The sequence below is a fragment of the Tympanuchus pallidicinctus genome, unplaced genomic scaffold, assembly GCF_026119805.1.
Source record: "Tympanuchus pallidicinctus isolate F22 unplaced genomic scaffold, pur_lepc_1.0 scaffold31, whole genome shotgun sequence".
Classification (NCBI taxonomy): Eukaryota; Metazoa; Chordata; class Aves; order Galliformes; family Phasianidae; genus Tympanuchus; species Tympanuchus pallidicinctus.
The window spans coordinates 8,799,134-8,820,158 of NW_026294749.1; the positions used below are offsets into that span (position 1 = coordinate 8,799,134).

Sequence of the window (21,025 nt, forward strand, 5' to 3'; positions counted from 1 at the left end):
AAGCATATGTTACATTGTTGGCACAGAAATGTGCAAATGAAATGCTCAGTTTCTGAGTCTTTCAGATTTTAGGAATTTTTTTTTTTTCTTTTTTTGTGGAAATGAATGACTTAGAGATTTTGGGGTCCTGATTCCTCTCTTAGTTCCTGATCCTTATAGCAGATGCCCATGCAAGCTCCACTAAAAGGAGTCTTCACACGACTACCCCTTGGCATGAAGTGCTGACCCACTGTAATCCCAGTCTCCTGCCAGTTCTTTCCTATTTTAACACATATAATGTAGGGGTGATACACACTGTGCTTTTTATTTTTGAATCAAGACTTACCAGGACATTCCTAGTGCCACCAATATTTATAATGACAATCTTTACGCAGGTTCCTCTGCTACTTTCTGAGGTCATGTGTCTTGAGCACCCTGTCTAGGTAGTGCTCAGATGCTGATGCACTTTCCAAGCTAGTATAGTTGTTCTGCTAGGTCTGTGCAGAACGTGGTTTATCTAATCACAGGGGTGAGTCTTTCTTCTACAGCAACTTTCTCTCACCAGCGTTGGTAGCAATCAGATCAGCATCACAAGGGATCGTACTGATGCCAGCCACCTTTGCTTGAGTGGTCAGTCATCTGGATGTGTGAGATCTATAAGAATGGATGGGTGATTCAGATTTTTCCCTCCTGTTTCAGAAATCTTGGTCTTGAAACACAGTTCACTTGAAATGGGAACTCAGTAAATTACATGAAGCAAAACAAATGAATGGAAGCTTTCCAACATGCTGTACCGGGAAGTGTGAAGGTTTTCTATCTTCTGTATAGGCTTAACTCAATGATTTGACTGCAGAGAGCAGATCCACTAGGAGTAAACTCCTTCACTGGAAATCACGCTTCTGTTGCAATTTAGCCTCTTTGTGCTTTAAATCTGCTTTTGGTTCTGCACTCTGGTTTGGGGGAATGCTTAAATCAGTGGATAAAATGCTTGCCTAAGTTTCATTATGGTCAATGAGTCTTATATATAGATTGTGCCAACAAAGGGAAGAATTAAATATGTTTGATAAGGACTTTTTAGTAAGAACTGAAGAAAATAAATGCTGGAAAGTAATTCTTTCTCCATGCTTCTGATTATCTTAAATATTCACAATTATGACTTTTTTTTTTGTTGTTGCTTTAAAAATAATGCTAGCACTTCTGCTCATCCTTCTTGGTGGAAGATAAAATATTTAAATCTGAAGTAATTTTATAAAGCTGCTTCATCAGAGCTTATTTGTTTATTACAGTGTTCATGATTGTTGTGTAAATAAGATGAGGGAGCTATTTCTGGCTTCTGCCTGCTTGTGCTCAGAAGGAGTCACAAGATGTGTACACCAAGATTGTGACTGAGTGCAGCTGGAGCTCCTGATATGTTGCATTTCTGCGAGCTGTATGAGTGGATAATTACCAAGTAGAGGGTCAAAGATGAATCCTCTTGTGGAGTGATGGGCTGAATGGCCTATTTCTGATTGCAGCAGCCAGCCCTGCAATAAGGTGATGAAAACTGTCTCATCTTTTTCATGTGCATTGATCACGGAGCTTCACTTCTGCTAGTCTTACTGTGGCTTCTGCCTGTGCCTCTTTCCTTCCTCTGTATTGCCATAGACTGGAAAAGCTGCTCTGAAACATGGGCTTTGTTCTTAATCAAGGCATATAGGGCTTTCTTTTGCTTGTTATTTTTGTAACCCTAGTGTAGCTGGTGCAGATGACTTGTCCTTGTGACACAGGGACAACAGAGCTCCCTTGCTGTACTGTGAGGTCAGTGCTACTTCTCTGTGGCTGGCCTTAATGAATTGTCTGCACTGAAAATGATGCAAAGTCAGTCCTACAGTTCTAAGTTAATGAAAATAATCAGGCAGGAACCCTGCGCTAGAATCAGTGTGTGTTTGTTGGCAAAGGCCTTCTGTTTTCTGTGTACAATCAGAGTGTAAGGCAAGCACATTATTTATCTTGTGATAACAAAAATGTGTCCACCTGTTTTTTAGGAGCAGAGGAAATAGACTGCAAGCAAGGTGAAATCAAGTAGAAGATTTGCTAGATTCGTAGTGCAGGAGCAGGTGAATCTGAGGTGGGCTTGCTCTCTACTTTGCTCACATTATTGAAGGTGCCTGGTAAGAAGACAGGTGGGAGAAAAAAAATTGCTCGTAAGAGCTTTATTCCGCTTTGCCCTGGGCAAAACATTTTATTTGGTTAACGACATTTTCTTAACTTCTCCAAGTTGGATTCATTCCGAGTCCCTTGGCATGGCTGTCATCTTGTGTTTGCTGAAGTCCTGACTTGAGTAGGGAGGGTGTGGGCCAGCACTGGTGACCTGTAAGCAAAGCCAGCTATAGAAATACTAATTATTTAATTGAACTAGAGATGTAAAGCCAGGGCAGTCTAGATGCACAGTGTGCCGTGGATCTATATTAACAAACATAAGGTAGGTGGGAGCCTTCTGCTAGAGAGATGGGTGTGGAGATGTTGCTGAGGGCCTTGGCTTTCATCTTGCATATTGTGCAGTTGATGTCAGGAGCCTGTTCCAGCTGAAGCTTGAAATCAATGCTTTGGGTTTATTTTCTTGCCTCAACGGATGTTAGCAGACTGTTTTATTAATGATATGACTGGTTACATGCTGAATGGGCACAGCTGACTAACATAGGCAGTAGAAATCAAAAAAGGGAGACTGAAAATCTGTTGCTTCCTGTTACTGTCCAACCCTCTTCTCTTTGAGGACTAAAGATACCAGCACAGTTTACAGAGCAGAGCCCTTCTTTGTAAGAGGTTTACATAAATGCAGAGCTGGGAGAGAGCTGGTCCTTTCTGATAAAGGGAAATAGTCTGCTACTGGGAGAAATAAGTAGGCAATCTGAAAAGATTTTTGTGTACATGTTTGTGCAGGTATTAATTTTTTGGTACACCTTGCTCTCCCTTTCTCTTCTGTAGTTCACACTCTTTGATGATAGATAATAGAAACATTGGAGAGGAGTGGAAGTCATTTTCCCTTTATTAATTATCCTCAATATCTTTATTCATATATTTCCTGACTCCTCATACAGGAGTTCATCACCCAATAATAAGAATATGTTTAGACCACGTAACGGTCACAGTAAAAATCTTTTTTGTTTTCTCACTAGCTGTGGGAGTAGAAAGTAAATGCAAATATCCACAAAGCATTCATGTTTAATTTTTATTTGGAAGATGAGACACTGCTACCAAAGTTGATCAGATATTAAAGGATTTTTAAAAAATCTTTTAGGGAAAATTCAAAACATCTGTACCTGAAGTGCTCTTCTGAGTGCTGTTTTTTATTAGCTCCACAGGGTTTATCCCCGTCTTCCTTGGTAGCCAAGATGATGTAGTGAATTGAGTGAGCCAGAATTCCTCTGGGCTATGTCAAGGGAAGTGACCAAACACCCAAATATCTTTTTTCTGTGGGAAGACTGTCACCCAGGTAGGTTAAATACATAATGAAAGATGAGGGAGAGAAATGAGGGGAAGCAGACTTCTGTTTTGTCCTCAGTAGCAGAGTGACAAACAGCACTGCAAGCCTCCTGTTAACTTGTGTGAAGACTTGTAAGCTAGGAAGCCCTGACCTGTTGAAGGAAGGCAGTAATGACCATATGAAAGGCAGATAACGTAAAGCACTATAATAGGCATAGACATCCAACCTTTACATATTTTTTTCTTAACTTAAACACCAGAATTGAAGGATAAAATAAATTCGTGGTCTTAAATGACCTGTCAACAAGGTGCAGCTAATGGTGATTGAAGGGGAAGTGCAAGTGCAGAGGGAATTGTAGATACAACTTTGGAGTGAAATTCTAAACACAACTGTGTTCGTGTGATCTCTTTCTGTGTGTGTGTGTGTGACCATGAAAGTTCTTCAAAAGTTCAGCTGGTTTTCTACCTCTTTCCCTCTAATTTCTTACTGGGAAAGAAATTATGAAAAATGTATTGGAAGATGAAGAGAAGGAAAAGCAAGCATTCTTGATGGAAGTGCGCCATATGGCTCCTTCCCTCTATCATTTTTCTGCTGTGATACTGGACATAAGTCAGTTTGCAGCCCTTGACCTCTGACAAGATATAAGAGAATTCATCACACCACGATATTCTGTCATAGTTATTTTTTTCTCTGAAGAACATTAACATCAGTCACAGTATTTTCATGTTCTTCCAGGTAATCTCGGACACGTTTGCCCTCTGTGTGTAGAAGTCTTCCAAGACTTTTTTGAAAACCTCTGAAGACATGAGCCATCTCACACAGGCTTATTAAAAAACTTGCTTGTTAGACACTCTGCTGTCATCTTTTAAGTTTAAGGAATGTTTCAAGAAAGCTTTTCTAGCTCAAGTGCCTCGAAGATGCTTTGTTTTTTAAGTGCTCCTTTTATTATGTCCTGAAGGGAATGGCCTTCTGTGGTATGTAACTGGACTGCTGATTTTCTGATTCAGATTCAAACACGTACTTTTGTCCCAGAGTGTTTCCCGTGCTGTGACCGAGGCTTGGAAAGCCAGCTATATCTGAGGCCATTTACTCAACTAAGGTCACCTGGAGAGAACTGTCCTGGAAACCCATTTGTGTAAACTCCAATTTGTTTCCTTTTTTTTTTTTTTTAATTGAAGAATTTTATCTGCTGAAGAACCCAAATTCTCTTCTCTGCTCTTCTGTAACCCCCACGCCACGGAGAAGAGCTCCTTCCAAGGAGGAATAAACCCCTCTGCTCTGCCCTATTCAAACCCAAGGGCTGCCTTTGTGCTGCAGCTTTCAGATTCCAAAGGCATATTTGGTTGGCGGCTCTGCTGGATGCACAAAGGGTCAGTGCACTAATAGGATACAGCACTGGGAAAGGACGGGGCTTTAAGAGGCTCTTTGGAGATTTGATGCCCTGTGTGAAAGAGGTCAGCAATACTGCAGCAACAATTTTAATTTACTCCTGGAAAAAAAAAAAAAAAAAAGGGCACTATAAAAAGGGGAAGGACATTCAAAATAAGGAGGCCTTTAAATCCTCCTATACTGATGATCCTAACTCCAAATCCATCCACTGCTGATGAACCTAGCCAATGCTTTTATAGGACTTAGGAGCACATTTATTCATGTTGATGGCTTCCCCCACCCCCTACCAATGTGTAGCAGCTCCTTATTGTGTGCATTTACTTCAGAGATGTTGGGGAGGGGGGCTGGTGACTTCTTTACAAGAGACCTCAGTCTGCACCTGTTCAAGGGCACTCTCATGTTGATGCTCTGCATAGCAGAAAACAGACCAGTCACTTTGCAGTGGCACATTGATGGCTTATGCCTCCTTGGAAAAGGGAATTGACAGTGGTGCTGTGGGAAACTGAAAAGTGCTATTTTGACAGTCTTTGTTGATCTGTATATGGCTGAAAGCTGTGAGTCACTGGAGCCTGGATCCAAACATAACTTGCACATCTGTAATAGATATTAGCAATGCTTACACGAATGTGTGCAGAAAACAAATCTGAAACATTCTTGGTCCATTTTCTTCCTTCCCAGAATATAAAAAAGAAATGGGCAATATTGAACATTATGTTTCAGTGGCAGGGGAAGGCTTTGGGAGATTTTGTTTTTGAGTGGATAATTTGAATATAGTTTCTAAAAGAGGATTTATTTTTTCATTTGCAGGTAGCTTTCTGGACTTACAGGTTGTTTGGACTATCAAGCAGCAACTAGATCATGATCATGTATAAGAGGGTTTAGCTTAAATCTTTCAAAAAGAGGACTAGGACTGGCCATTATTTCAAATAATCTAGTGTAGGTGAAATCCACTTGAAAGTGATGCTCACTGTGAGCAGAATGCTCACTGAAGAGAAAGGTAAGCAGTAAATTTAGCCTGAAGAAATCTGGTGACACTGCAAAGTACATGGGATACTAGACTTGAAGTAGGTCAGAAGAGGTCCAGGAATCTCCAACTCAGATGAATGGATGTGCTTTTGAGTCACAAAAAAGCAGTGAAGTGTAAGGAATACAGAGAATCGCTGTGAGTATAATCCCAAGGAAAAACATGGAATGCTCTTTGGATAGAAACACAAGTGAAGAAGCAATCTCTTGAGATTCTTCTACAGTGTTTAGGGAAAAAACTGTGAACATTCTCTAACAGATAGTTAGGATGACTTCAGACGCCTGTTTAACTTCTGCTGGAACCACCAATAAGACATGTAGCACGGTTTAGTTGCTTAACAACACCAGGCCTTGGGATATATTGTTGTCTTCCCCACTGTTTAGCTGCATGTTTTTTGAGAAGCCGAGCTGCTGCTTGATGCATCTCTATGCTTCCTTGCCTTGCCCATATGTGCTGTTTCTAAACAGTTACAGTCACTCTCAGCAGGGCCGTTGCATGCTGCCACTTTTCCTTCCACTCTCATCTATACTGTTGCTTGTGCAATTATAAAATGAATTGCTTCAGGGATCTGGATTTGATGCTGCTGGTTGACAGCTAGCTCACCATATTACTGGGTATCTCCCAGAAGCAGTGAAGGAGGGAATAGACACGAGCATGAAGAGGGCTGATATGCCACAGCCCTGGTGAAGGTCTCCTTTGACCTGTAGCCTCAGTCCCCCTGTTGTGCATTTGTCTCTCGTTCCATTTTCTTACATGCTTGACATGCCTAGTGATACCATACCCAATTTACTGATCATTTCCCCGTAGTTATGGCAAGACTCTAAGTTTCCAAGCTCTCAATCCCTTTGGCACATGACTGTGGTATTAAATAAAATTGTACTTTGGTCACAGCAACCTTAGAATTGAAATAAGAATGAGGGGCTTTCCCTGTCCATGCAATCCCCTTTCTGTGGCACATCCTGCAGTTAGCTTAAAATATTTTTTCTGTCCATATTCTTCAAGCTGTGCAACTGTGCACTTTACTGTGCTCTACATCCTTTAGCTGGTGTGAATCTTTGTGCTGTTGCCTGCAGCAATAAATTCTTCGTTCATTACCACAAAATCTCTATTTCTATTGTATTTGATAGAGATTCCACTCTGGTTTCTCACCCACACTCAACAGAATGCAACAGGATTTGCACTGCATGCTTTTCAGCAAAACCATTCAAGCTTGGCACACTGTCAGCTTAGCAAACTCAGCTTCCATCCAACATTTCGGATAATCTTGTACCTTCTATTCTGGTGTAAGAAGCAAAGCTTGGTCAAGGAAGACTGGGCCTGGGCAACTGCACTGAGAAAGCTCCAGTTAGATGCCTGCTTAGGGAAAGGAGGGCTGTTAACAAGTATCTGACTTGGGAGGGGAGCAGAAATTCATCCTTTGGTAGCATAGGCTTTGTGGAAAAGTTCTTTAAGCCTCCACAATGGTGGCTACATTTGGAAAATCATATGTTTCTCTTACGGTAAGCTGTATTGAGCAAATGTTTTCAGACCCTTTGAGCTGTCCCACTGTGGGCTTGGAATATGCCCATGAGCTCTGCTTGGCTTCTCTGGTTTGGCTTTCCCTTGAAACCTAGATCCTTTTTTGATGGGATTAGATGGCATGCCTTGAGGTTCAGCTTCTTGAAGGCAAGGAAAAAAGTGGTGCGCAGCCTATTCACTGGTGAATAGATGATCTATAACTCATGCTAATCATGCAGACTTAACCCACCCCTTCTCATTCTTTCTTGCATTTTTTTTTTTTTTTTTTTTTTTGCTGAGCTGAGTTAATTGTGACATTTAAAGTTTTAGCATCCAAGTGAATCACGCTGAGATGAGAATAGCAGTGCGTAACTCAGAGGTTTCATGTCTGAGTATGACTGTGCTGCAGCTGATGTGCTTATCCATGCCAGACCAACACTGGGCACCATCCCTACTGCTAGAACCACAAATCTGTGGGATTTCTGGTACCACCCCTATTGCTACAACCACCAATTTAGGGGATTTCTAGTACCTGCAAAGCTCGGTACTGCCACAGTTTCAGTGCCTTGAATCATATCTCCCTCTTTTCTGTTTGCCAGGAAGATGTCATCCTTGCTGCGGTGCTGAAGAGGTGGAAGGGTTAGTGGCTGGCTGATCTCTGGCCTCACTGGTAGATGTGGTCCTCTCAAAGACAAATTCCTCCCGTACAAGGGAAGCATGTCAGGGAAGTCTGCTGACCGTGGAAGTAGAAGAGAAGGAGTTTCTTGGTGGTGTGTGGGAGAAACTGGATATAGTGGCATCTTCTTTTTCCACTACTGTGAAGTGAAATCCCATGGAGACAGATCATGGATCACCATAAGGTGAGGTAACATGGGGTCTTGTATGATAAGAGCTTTTCCACGCTGTATGCCTTTATTTGTTGCACATCTTTCGCTTTTGCTAATGACAGCAGGATCTCATTATGTTCCAGAGCACACGTCCTCTCTCATGGGTCCAGTTCACTCTCCTAGGATTATGTCAGTAGCCATGGTATCAAGATTGTTGGAGTTTATTCTGTTTCAGACTTTTAGTGGTGAGGAAGGCAGTAGGAAGTGTCCTGGTGAAATATTCTATAAACTATAGAAAAAGAAAGAGGAGTCCAAGCACCAGTTTATGCATAGCCAGCCAACAGTAGTCTTGTGGTAGAATATGGGAAGAGGTGATTTTATGCAGGTGCTTCGGAGGGCTGCCTGCATCTCTTCCCTCTAGCTTTCTTGTTTTGTTTTGTTTAAGGTCTTAATAGTTAAGATAAACACACAATCCAAGCAAACAAACATTTGTTATTGCTGAGGAGGTTTCCTTATGAATCATCTGTCTGGTTTGTTCATTTTAATTAGAGTGTCACAGTAAAATCCAAGAGCCAGTTTTGTAAGAGTATCTGTTCAGGGAGTCGGAATGGATGGAATCACTGAATAGTAGAGGCATATCCTTGGGGCCTTTGGACAGCCTCAGGCACTCTGAAATGTGCTATGGCCTCGATACAGGCTGGGGGGTTGCACTGGGCCTATAACCTAGATACAGACCTGGGGCTATGCTGCTGACACAGCATACAGCCCTCCTCTCCTGTCTTCAAAGTATACCAGGTATATTTCTTAAGAAGCATCAAGACTGGAACTGAAGGAGGAGCTCCACACATTTGGAAAGGGAGAGGGAGGGAAATTTCACCCAAATGCCCTGCCAGTTAAAGTTCATTAAGTTTCCCGTCTTTATGCTAGAACAGCAACAGAAAGGTAGGAAATATGTTTTGTCTGCAGGCTAACCATGCATTGAGTTTAGCATTAGCTTTCTTCCATTCCTTCTAGATAATCCATTACTGCTATTAATAGAAACGTATGCAAGTTTCCTGGTGACCAAAATGGCCTGGAGATAACAAGAGGTTTTGTCCTTGTGCCTGATACCTTTTGGTTGTGCATTAATGACAGCAGAGCACAGGCCTCTTGCAGAGGGCAAAACCTTCCTTTGTCAGTGGAGCTGCTGGAAGCCTGCAGGAGGAGCACCCATCACCTTTCAGGACTACTCTCCCAAATGGAGGCTGGTGCTGTGCTCCTCGCTGCCCCCAAGCTCTGTCCCAAACCCTGCCGGCTGTGCTCGGGGAGCTGGAGCATTTCTCAGTGTGACCTTTTTTAACCTGGCCTGAATGAGCACAGCTGGTTGAGAGGATGAAGGAAACTGCGCTGTCGGATCGAGGGGAGCAGTGAATTTTGGCAGGAAGGTGGTGACAGGCTGGGGGGGACCTCTTAGCCTGCATCAGCTGCAGCCTGCGCAGCATGTCAAACTGCAGCCAGAGCAGTTTGGCAGTGAGCACAAATTCTGCTAGTGAGGCTGACCACTAATAGAGCTTATAAAGTCAGTCAGATTTTTGGCAAGCTTTCAGACCACTGTGTTCCTGATGGAGCTTTTAAACGTCTCCTAAAAAGTATCCAGCGTTATCAGAGAGAGTCCTGTCCTCTGGATCTGGGCCAGGACCCATGAATGAAATAAAGCTGATAGCTCTGAACTGCAGCAGCATTGAGAGGAAAAAAGAAGGAAAAAAAAGCAAAAAGAGTAGAACTTCAAAAAAATACATTCTGTTTTTTTCTGTTCTGAAGTCTCACATCACAAAAGCAACACTTTTTGCCTACCTCAACATACTTCTCGCAACGTGTTCTCTGCAGTAACTTCAAAAGGAAAGTATGTTTTTTTCTGAGGAAGTTGTGTACCAGGATTGTCCTTCTATTGCAAAAATAAACTGAACTCAGGAGGGCTGAATCCTTAGAAGCATTGTTCAGTCCTGAGGTTTTGTTTGTGAGATATGGGAAGAATAACCACAACAAATACTGAGGAGATCGAGTGTGCTGCGGTCCCAAACTCCTGGGAAAATCAGTGCAATTTTAGTGGGCATGGTGGTGCTGGGTTGATGATTGGACTAAATGATCTTAGTAGTCTTTTCTAACCTTGGTGATTCTATCACTCTACGATCTTTTCAGTATTTTTCCTTATGTGACAGTAAGGTCTGTTGGTTATGTTACATGCAGTGTCTGCTGACAAACTGAGGAGCTGCTTTGGTGACCTGCTGTGCAAGGAAAGCTGTCAGCAGGGAAAGAACATGAAGAGTAAGAATGATTGTTTTCAGTATGTAAGTGATTCGTACAGCAGGCAAGTGGTTGAGCATTGGTACACATTTTCATGCATACGGGATGCTGAAGAAGTTTACTGTAGCTAGCAAGTGAAGGAGCAAGGTAACCTCTGTCACTGCATAGGATCCTGTGAGAAATGAGTGAATGAGACAAAAAAAACAAAACAAAACAAAAAACAAACCTCTATCCAGACTCTATTTTTTTTTTTTTAATGTCTATGTATATCTTCTCTCCTTTGGTGTTAGCACAGAGCATTACTGGCAGTCTGTCACTGGAGTTTAAATAGGATGTGAGTGCTGTTTGATTGCTTGAGTGAAAACATTTTGGTTTTTTCTTTTCTTTTTTTTGGCAGATACAAAAAAGCTTGGAGCCAAAAAACCTTAAAGGATTGCACAGTGTTCAACCATTTTATTTGTGTATCTGTGTGTGTGTGTGTTTTTTTCCCCTCTTCCTCCGGTCTGTTTATGTGAAATATTGGCAGAAGGGAGTAAATACAGAGAAATGTACATATATTCTTTTTATTAATTCTTGGCAGACTGTGTACAGTATAGAGCAATTTTGAGGTGAACTTAGACAAATGCATTCATATGAACTGTGTCCTAGTAAATCTTGAAACTCCAGTTCTAGTTTTGTAAGAGCACATTAACTCTGTGTGCGTCTTTGTTTTTCCTTGCTTAGTCCTTTTTCCAGCCATTGTAAAGTCTTTTTTCCTTTCTTTAGTTAGGCTCCATGTGCAGGGAATTTGTGCCTTCGTGTTGATGCCATTACCTGCCACCTTTTCTGTTTTAGCAATTTCTATAATCACCATATTTTCCCATTATATTATCTATGGGAAGATATTACTTCTGGACTCATGGTAAAATTGTCACAGTGCAAAAATTGCCAGTTGTGCAAAGTGCTCCAACAGCACCAATTGCTTGCTCTGCTCAAGGTGAGAAGTTTCTTTTTGTTTAAGGCCCTGGGTGCAGAGCTTCTCTTGCAGGCATGAAGTCCCCACAAAGAGACAGGGAACATCAGTGACACGGCAGGAAGAAATTCCATCAAGGGAAACAGCAGAAAAGAACGGCAAATTGCAATTGCTTCCTAATGCCCCTCTGTTCCGCTGTTATGATTGAAAAATACAAACTTCTAACTGCAGTAGCCTGCTCAGTTGTCTTTGACTTTCAGACATTAACGTGAAGCAATTAATGATGTGTCCCAGATTTAGAAAGTGGGTTTAGTAGGATTTCCACAGTACTCTCTCCCTTTCTCTCAGCACGAAACCAAGTCTCATAAGGCTGGGAGAGAGCCTCAGAGCAGGAGGCATTGCTAGCAGTGAGCAATAGCATTTGGAACTGTAGGGCATTTTGGGGTTAGCATGATGTGATTATCCACACTGGGAAAGGTGCCTCTGAGCAGTGCTTCTGCAGGCCCAGCACTGCTCATCAGGAGCTCCTTAGCATGGAGGAACTGAAGTTTGGTTCCTTTCTGTCAGGCAAAGAAGTTATGTGCACCTTATAGACAGACTAACCTTTGGTATGCAGTGCCTGGGAAATGTAGTCCAGACCCCACGGAACTGAGTGCTCATGGCAGCTTCACTGAGTTCACTTGGGATGCTGCCACTTCTGCTGACTTCAGTGAAAAAGGTTCTCCGGTCTGGTGGTGGCTAAAAGAAATAAAATCAAAGGTTCCTTTTCCCTTCCTTGGTGAAATCATAGAAAATGGAACTCTGATTTCAAACTCCTTGCGCTGTTCTTTTTCTCTTTTTTTCCTGATGTGCAGACATCTCCCCTCTAAAAATAGGAAATCTCATTGTGTGGGAGGTGTATTTAAACTGTATTCTTTAGAATATAAATATTATTGTTACTTAAACTAACCCTGCTGTAGAGAAGTTCACGAACAGCCATTTGTGCTGGCTGGAAGCTGCCTGCTGTCTATGCAAAGCGTGAGATGCTTTCAAGCAGCCTTTCTGGGGACACTGTTGCAATGGGACGTAGGATTGTAGCTGGGAGCTTTCTTTACAAGGCTGTGATGGACACTTTGATGCCTGTGAGTTACAATGGCCTTCCAGGACCATGCCTCACAGGTTCGTATCATTGCAATTGTTAATAATCAGTTTTCAAATACCTCTGTAACTTTATTTTGTGAAATAGTTTTCAGCCATATGCTACTTCTAGTGGGATGGAGCTTAAATTGAATCTAAAAAGAGGAATATCACTCAAAACAGACTGACAGAGCTAATTATTTTATTAAAAAATACAGCTGTGCTTGCCTTTTTAATAACCTTAACAGATGAAGGAGCATATGTGCGGAGAGGCCTTTAGATAGAATTTGTATTGCCATAAGACTGTAGCCTTTGATGTGTTATTTCTACTTTATCAAATGACTTGATACTGCTGCTCAGTTTATTTAATGCCTAGTTTGCCAGCACTTGCTTATGTAGTCAGTAGTTAATAAATAGGTGGTAAAATTAAGTTTAGAGCTGAGAAAATGTCTGACAAGGAGATGAGACATAAGTAACAGGGCTCTGTAAAATTATTTTTTGTTTCTCCCTGCTCAGCTTGGGCATTTCATGCCAAATTTGAATCCTTGAACACTTGATGTCTTACTGGATATACTGGGATCAGGGTCATCTAAGGTGACCATCCCCTCCTCTATTTCACATTGGATGGAACAACTGAATGTGCCTGAGTCAAAATGCCTACCCACATCACTCCACTGCTATGGCGAGTATTCACATGATGAGATAGTCATCAACAGGAGACCAAGAATGAGAGGCCAGGCTGTCGCAGGGATCTGAGCTTGCTTTTGTGGATGTGGGTTTAGGTTGTGAAGTGGAATAGGGCTTGAATTGCAGGACTGCAGGGTGAGAGAGGCACAGTATCACTTGTCTTTCTCAAATGTGGTTTCCATCAAATGTGGCTGGGGTTGGATGGAGCTGTTCATCAAACACAGGTCAACATCACAGACGAGCTGAAACCACATCTTTCAGATCACTTTGCTAGCCTTCAAAAATAGAAATCTGCCTAGCATTAGTAATGTGCAGGCATCTAACTTACAGTATAGCAGTTTGACTAACGTATGTGTGCACACCTTCCCTACAAGCAGTAAAATGTTAGCAGTGGAGCTGCTTTACTATTAGGTATGTTTTGGTTAACTGCTGGTGCAGCTGGGGCTGAAATGATAGACTGAAGTGAGCTCAGGAGTCACAGCTTATATTTTGAACTATGGGTAGACTCTGTAAATAGTGGTTCTCCTATGAGGATGTAGGATGGAAAAGATCAGTGAGTCCAGCTTGCTTTTTTCCTTTGGGAAGCATTTCTGTAGAACACAGTCCCCAATATTCAGTGAACTTATTTAATGAATTGCTTTAAATAAAACAAAACACAGGCTTGGGCTCCTGCGCTAAACTTGGAGTGAATGAGGAATTTCCATAGCCTGAAAAAGTTTGGCTGCTTCTCAAACCCTACATCTTGTATTTGCCTTTGCGGTATCTTTTTCCAGATAAGGTCAGGACCTGAAAGCTAAACTGTGCTTGCAGAAGTTGAGTGAGGTATGTTGAACTGCCTGGTTTGATGAAATCTCCTGAGATGCAACTTTCTCACCAGATTTTGAGGATTTCTGACATCTGCCAGTCCTGGGAAAGCTGGTGTTAGCCTTGCTTGTGGTACACTGTCAGCTGTGATTCTAGAAGCTAATAAATAATGCTTAAAAATGGATCCTGGATACTACATAAGAGACATAAAGAATTGCAGGTTTGGTCAAAGGCCTCTGCCCTTGGGGGTTTCGGTATGACTCCCAAACCATAAAACTGGGCTAATGAGATTAGAAACATGTGATGTGGATCCAGTGGCCCTGAATGCCATTTTTTTTGTCCTCTGTTCATCTTTTGCATGGACTGGTATCGTATGAGAACTGGGGACGCTTCCAGAAACAGTGTAGGTACTGCTTTGTCCCCTGAATAACAATCTTTGCCTGGGATAAGGGGAAGAAACTCGCATCTGCAGAGGTGAAATATGGTCACCAAGCACTTCAGCTCCCTTAGGAACGTGGCACTACTTTGAACTCAATACTGCCCACCCAAATGCCTATGAAAAGTAATGCATGAGATGCTTTACTATATGTAAATTTGGACAATGGAGGGGAGGAGGTGGAACTGTCGTGTTACTGTGCACTTTGCTTTCACTCTTCTGCCCCTTATATTCCTATACCCTATTAAAAATCTTCTCAGAAGTCAGCTCTCTTAATGCATGAATGCTTTCACTGCTGTAGCAGCTGTGTCTGAAATAGTGATGATGACGCCTGATGCATGCATGCTGGGGACAGAGAAGGGCTAAGTATTACTAATACTTGATACTCTAGCCCTCATTTCCAGTTGCACCACAGATCTCTGAACTGGAGGCAAGCATTCGCCCTGTAGCTGCAGGGGAATAGATATCCTGATGGGACACTGATAAGGGATTTTGCCTTCAAGAAGTTTGGGAGCTGGCTGAGGTTTCTTCAGGTAGTACTGGAGGTTTTATATAGCAGAATGTATGCTTTTCCTTCCTTTGGGGCTAGAGCAAATATAACTTCAACTTTGGGAAAAAAATCTATGAGAGCAATTGAGTTTCCTGATGCATCTATCCAAGTAATTGATGTGACACCTTGCACTAATGGATAAATGGATTGTCTTTGTAATTCTGCAAAGAGAATGTGTCACATATTGAATAGTGACATTGATATTCTTATCAGATGTAAGAGTTAACACTTCTTTTGGATAAATGGAGTAGTTTGACCTCTGAGAGCTATTATCTGCCAGGTTTGCAGGTAACTTGTCACAACATCTTTCTGCATTGTATTTGTTTTGAAAGTTTCACTGTAACCATATAGGCTGGAGAATTGCCTGTCTTACAGGGAATCCAAGGAAGATAGGAAGAATTCTGCATCATTTGAAAGTGAGCTATCAGTGTGGCTGAGAAACTGTTGCGCCATCTGTACAGCTCAATAACTGCAACATACACATAATAGGATCCTGATGTTCTGCAGCAGGGTTTTCTGTAGTCATGTTTGTTTGTGTATTTAGATGGGAGAAAAATCCTGCTCTACTATGCTTAATGTCCAAAAGGATGAGCTAGACAAAGTGCAGGAGGAAGGGGGACAGGCGCAGGCAGTAAGTCTCTCAAACTCCATGTTGCTGAGCCATGTTGCCTTTCTTGTACCTATTGTTCCTAAATTAAAGAATATCTGCTGTTAGCAGTTGTGGTCTCCTCCTAATAATCACTGTTACAAATGTTGCTGAGGTCTTGCTGGGTATTTATTGCTCCGCTGGGAAACACCGAGGAGAATTAGAAAGCCACTATGGAAAGGAGTGATAAGAAAAGTTCTGAATATAGTCTGCATTTGAGGGGAAGAAAAAAAAAAAAAAGGAAACTCAAAAGTAGCACTCAATTACTGCTAATCTTGGCTTCTGTTTAAACAAGAAAATACACATTGAAGAACTTCAGAAAAAAAATCAGGTTCTGGGACAATGACCTTGCTGGAAGGTGTGGGCTCCTTTTTGTGTTTGATTGTGAATTAAATTCAGAACAATGGCTTCAGCTGGCTGAGCCTCGTATAGTTTTTACTAGACAGGACATTGGCCAGGAAAGTGTAATCGGTGGCAATCTGAATCATTTCTGTCAGTGGAGATGTTTCAAGATAAGAACATTGGCCCATCCTCAAAAATAGAATTTCTGGTGCTTCCCAGAGAAAGAGAAGCTAAAGAGGGGCTTCTCTCCATCACCATCCAGTGTGTTTTGCTCTTTCAGTAAGCATGCAGTGTAGGAGGATGGGTGCAGTGTTACTAGCTTGTAGAGTATGCCACACAGTGTGACATTATACCTGTTCTTTTAATGCACTTTCAGGCTCTAATTGCAAAAATCCAAATGATGTACATGCATGTATAAAAGAAAAAAATATAAATATCCAGAAAGGGAGTTAACAGAGTGGGACAAGTGCTAGCTGTATAAGAAACTGCTGCTGCCACTTGGGACAAGCCATTTGGACACAGTATCTTGTTCATTTTCTGCTTGAGCCCTTCCACTTCACATGTTTAAGGCAGATTCTCAAATAGCCCTGGAATGATGAAAATCGTTTTATTTGACATCACAGTGGATTATGAAAATATTCCCATCCTATCATTAGGCAGTAGGAGGCAGTTGTTGGAATACAGAGACCTTGTATTCCATTTTAAGCAAACTATCACTCAGTAAAAAAAAAAAAAAAAAAAAAAAAAAAGCCTTTTTTTTTTTTTTTAAACTGTGAAGACACAGCCCAGTTTTTGTATTGGCTTACAAGGAATAAGCTAAAGATCTGTGGCACTTTAAAAACAAAAAGAGAATAACCTGTTTGCCCCACCCCTTGGCTTTTCAGCACAGTTGATTCTATATGTGCAAGGTTGCCTGTGTGCTATTGTTAAGTACATAATAGCTGTCTTATGTTAACTCATTATCCTATGAAGTGCTATGAAATACCATGGCTGTGGAGGTTGCTACATAAAAAGAGCTTCCAATCTAGTCAAGTATGGTCAGGTAGTCAGGCTGCTGTAGTACAGCTGCATGATCTTCAGTCCAGTGGTTTTATGGCTACAAACATCCCTTAGACTTGTTTGCACGTGCCAGAAATTATAAATGCCCTTATAGGCGCTTTTCATACCATCTCCTCTTGTTCCCTCTCCCTCCCTTTTGTTCTTGTATTTTGGGGCACTGAAATTTTAGGTGATTCCTGCTCTAAATGCTCAGCTTTCTCCACACGCGTGCGTGTCACTTCTCAATGAGAGTCAGTTATAATTTATTTTGTAATTTATTTTGCAATTTATTTTGTAAAGTACATTGAGTATTGGCCACTGGGTAACCAAAGGTGAAAGGGAACAAATGAAAAGCAGATTAGAAAGCATGTTGTGGGCTGGGGGGAAGGGAGGCACGGATGTGAGGGAAAGTGGATGGAGACTGTTCAGAGAAGCAAAAACTGAAAAAATAAGGCATGCATATGTAGCTCAAAGGACTTCATTACAGCTAATTTAAGAAGATAACAAAGGAATGATGTCAACATGGTCCAAATGGTGGAGAAGTACAATGGGAAGAACAGAGGGAGAAAGTAAGAGTCATAAAATGGACAAATGTCTTCAAGTCTCTAGAGAATGAGTACGTTTTAGTGCCTTTTCCCCTCCTCCTTTCCTGTTCTCCAGGAAATGTCTGACTAATAAGAGGAGCAAAAGGGTTGGCAAGTTTAATAATGCCCTCAAGGTGATGAAATGTTGGTGCTCGGCAGAAAAAACTTGGCCATCTAGTTCTCTAGCTTTGCTTAACCATGATTTCACTCTTTCTTTTTAGTGTCATATCAAATCTGGTGACCCAGATAGTGTATTCAGCCTACACAAGATAAGATACCATAAATTCACTATTAGGAATTTAATTAGTCTGAGTGCTCAGAAGACAAAAAGAGTCCCTTCCACGCCCCCACCTTTATTTTCCCTTGGGGATTTTCACTACAGAAACATAAATACTGCAGCTGGGCTTCTGCAGATTATTCTGTAGAGTCCATTTAGGACAGTGATGATTAAAGTGTGCATGTTTGTAGCACTAATCAAAAGACCAAGCAGCTTTCAGTAAGAAGGAGCTGTGGAGTGATGGTACCAAGAAAGGGGACTGACAATTCACTTGCACATGAGGATGAAATCCATTAAGACCCTTACTAGCTCTTAAACACTTATGCCATCTTATCTGAGGCTTCACTTCAAACCAGACTGCTCGTTTAATGTGGTTGTTTTTTTTTTTTCCCATCTCAACAAGGCCCTGTTCCCTGGCATGCATAGCCTCAAGTGCACACATCCAAATTTAGCACATAGGCAGGAGAAAGGTTTCCAAATGGACCTTTGAATACATGGTATAGTGTCTTGTGGTCTTTGTCTTTTCCCAGTCTTCCCAAATTGGGACCTGGATGGAACTTGCAGCGGTCTCTGATGCTTGTCTTCCCTTCCTATGAAACCCTGGGCACAAGTAGGGGAAGAGGAGCTTGGACTACATGGCACTGTGGAGATGGGGTGGGTCTGTGTCTGGCCCAAAAACCCTGTATATGCACAGCCCATGGCCAAAATGCTGAGCTTTGGAGGTTGGAGAAGTGTACAGAGCCCTACACCGACATCCTGCAATTTTGGCCACTCTTTGTGTTGGTGGGGCTGTTGTTTTGAGGACCAAAACAAGCTATGATGAATGAGCAAAGGCAATGATAACCTTTGATTAAACCCTCACTTAGTAAACAGCAGTTTGACCGAAGTCAGGGATGGGCTTTTCACTGGTCTAGAGCAGCATGCCACCTCAGATTTCAGTGGCGAAATGCTGATTTAAAGCAGCTGGAGTTTCCAAGCCCTTGATGCATATGTTCAGAGGGACAATGATTCAGCTGGTAGGTAGAAGCCTCCTTGTACCATGGGGTGTTGTTGATGTCGCCAGTATCCTATTCGAGAGCGCTTAGTAGCGGATAGATGTTGGAAAGATTGTGGATTACTTTGTTAAGCAAGCGTGGCTTGTAAGTAATGTGGAGCTGACCCTTCATGACACTTACATGACCCAGAAATAAAGCAGCAGGCAGGAGAGCCCTGCAATAAATGAACAATGTTTTGATATTTTCTAATAATAAAACCTATGAAGTTAACCTTTGCAAAGTATGGTTAAACTTAATTTATTTTTAAATGTGCAATGTTTTCAGCATGTTTGTTTGCACTGTAACCTAATTTTCCACTTCCTTTCCCTTGTCATACAGTTTTTAGGCCAGGAATGCGGTAATGAATAGAGAGAAGAATGTCAGTTTAGACCGTAAAAAGCCTCTGTGAAAAAGCCTGGTAGAATTAAATAGGAAACGATTGTCTGTCTGTAGGATTTCAAAGCCCATGTCTCCTCTGGTTTAAAGCCACAGGATTGTTAATAAAGAGTCATTTTATATATGTGGCCTACTGAGCTCTGTGGCTGAGTGTAGCTTGAATAATACCACTCTTTTTCCCTTTTTTCTTGCATGGAGGTGTTTGTGTGCATCCCAGTCCAGCTGATTCAGGCCGCAGGACTGCTGTGCTATTGTAGTGTGGGCAGCCTGGCCCCAACCTTTTAGCAAATGGGTTTTCTTCCTCCCTGTCCTTGTGGTCAGTGGTCCTTGTGGTGCTAAGGCTGCGCCCAAATGAAGGCAATGGATTTGTTACCTTCAGGGTAGGAGCAGATGTTGAATGGCCGGGTGGATCAGTAACAGAACTTGGCATGGGACCCTTTCTTTCCCATGTGTTGAACCAGCCACTGGGTCTGCTCTCAGATAACCTCTCAGTCAATTTGAACTTGAATTTCATACCCAGAGCCTGAGGCCAGCGCTGTCTGTATGCTTCTCAGGTTTATTGCTTTATTGTCTTCTGTAAGGTCTGTATGATTGATTACCAAAGCATAAACCTTGGAGGGTGACTGTTATCCCTGATGTTAGAGTGGAACCAGCCCAGCTGAGCTGAGTGGAAATGCAGCGAATAGAGCAGGGCCCTTTACCAGCTGTGCACGGGGAAGCGTTGCTGGAGATGGATCGGGGTCAGCACACTGTGATATGTTAATTTGCCAATAATCATTGTAAGTAATAGCTTTACTGATTCATGAGTTCCATAAATTGATTAGTCTCTCTGTTAATGAAGAGCTCTAATGCACTATATATGCGATAGATCATTCCTTTATGACTTGATCTGGGCCAGGAAACTTGAGATCACTGGTCTGTGCTGGTAGTTACCATTCATATTTTCCGGTGTGCAACTGCACATATGCAAACATTGTATACATCTCCTCCTGGTTTCTGCACAGAATTAGCTGAGTACATCTTTCAGCTTCCTAACACACCACAGCACAGTCAGCCTGCTTCTTGTTAGACAGTCTTCACCAAAAACTGGACTGCCACTGCACTGAGCTATGGAGGCCCATACAAGATGAAGGCTTGGCTAAGTCATAACTGCCACTTGGAAGAAGGTCCCACAGCAGCAAGTGCTGGAATAATCTCTTACAAATCACTTCCAGTGAAGTAGTGTCGCACAAGCTACCTGAATTTGAGATGGGCTGCTCTTCCACATGGGTGAAATAAGGACTGTTGGTGGTGTGAAATGGAGTCTGCAGGAGTTGCATCCATGCAGGTTCTGTTACATAGAGGAGCAACCGTCTTTCCCTCTAACATGTGAACTGCCTCAAATGCGTTCAACTGGAGGATGCTATAGGATGTCTGAACAGTGGCAGGGCCCTTTTAAAAATGCCTCTAGCTCCAGTGTGAACAGGGTTACTTTCTCTTTTTCAAATGGACTCTGCTTCAGTTATCTGTGCCTTTTGTCCCTTTGAGATGCGGTTGCCATAATAAACTCTACATGGGGCTATACGTTGAGCCCACTCAGAAACTGAAGCTAATGCAGAATGCAGTGACCCGCTTATTAAGTAGTGCTTCATGCTGGGAACACATCACATTAATGTGCCAGGATCTGCACAAGCTGCCAATACGTTTTTGGATGTTGGTGTT

The 21,025-nt window shown here is 42.0% G+C and overlaps 1 long non-coding RNA gene across 1 annotated transcript in view; it reads left to right on the top strand.

Moving 5' to 3' along the window:
• LOC128087869 (uncharacterized) overlaps positions 1–10,011 on the top strand; it is a 37,310-nt gene extending 27,299 nt beyond the window's left edge. Inside the window, exons 3-4 of the long non-coding RNA XR_008210038.1 lie at positions 7,952–8,212; positions 9,194–10,011. This is a non-coding gene — a long non-coding RNA (uncharacterized LOC128087869). The remainder of the gene's footprint in view (positions 1–7,951; positions 8,213–9,193) is intronic.
• Positions 10,012–21,025: the final 11,014 nt, after the last annotated feature.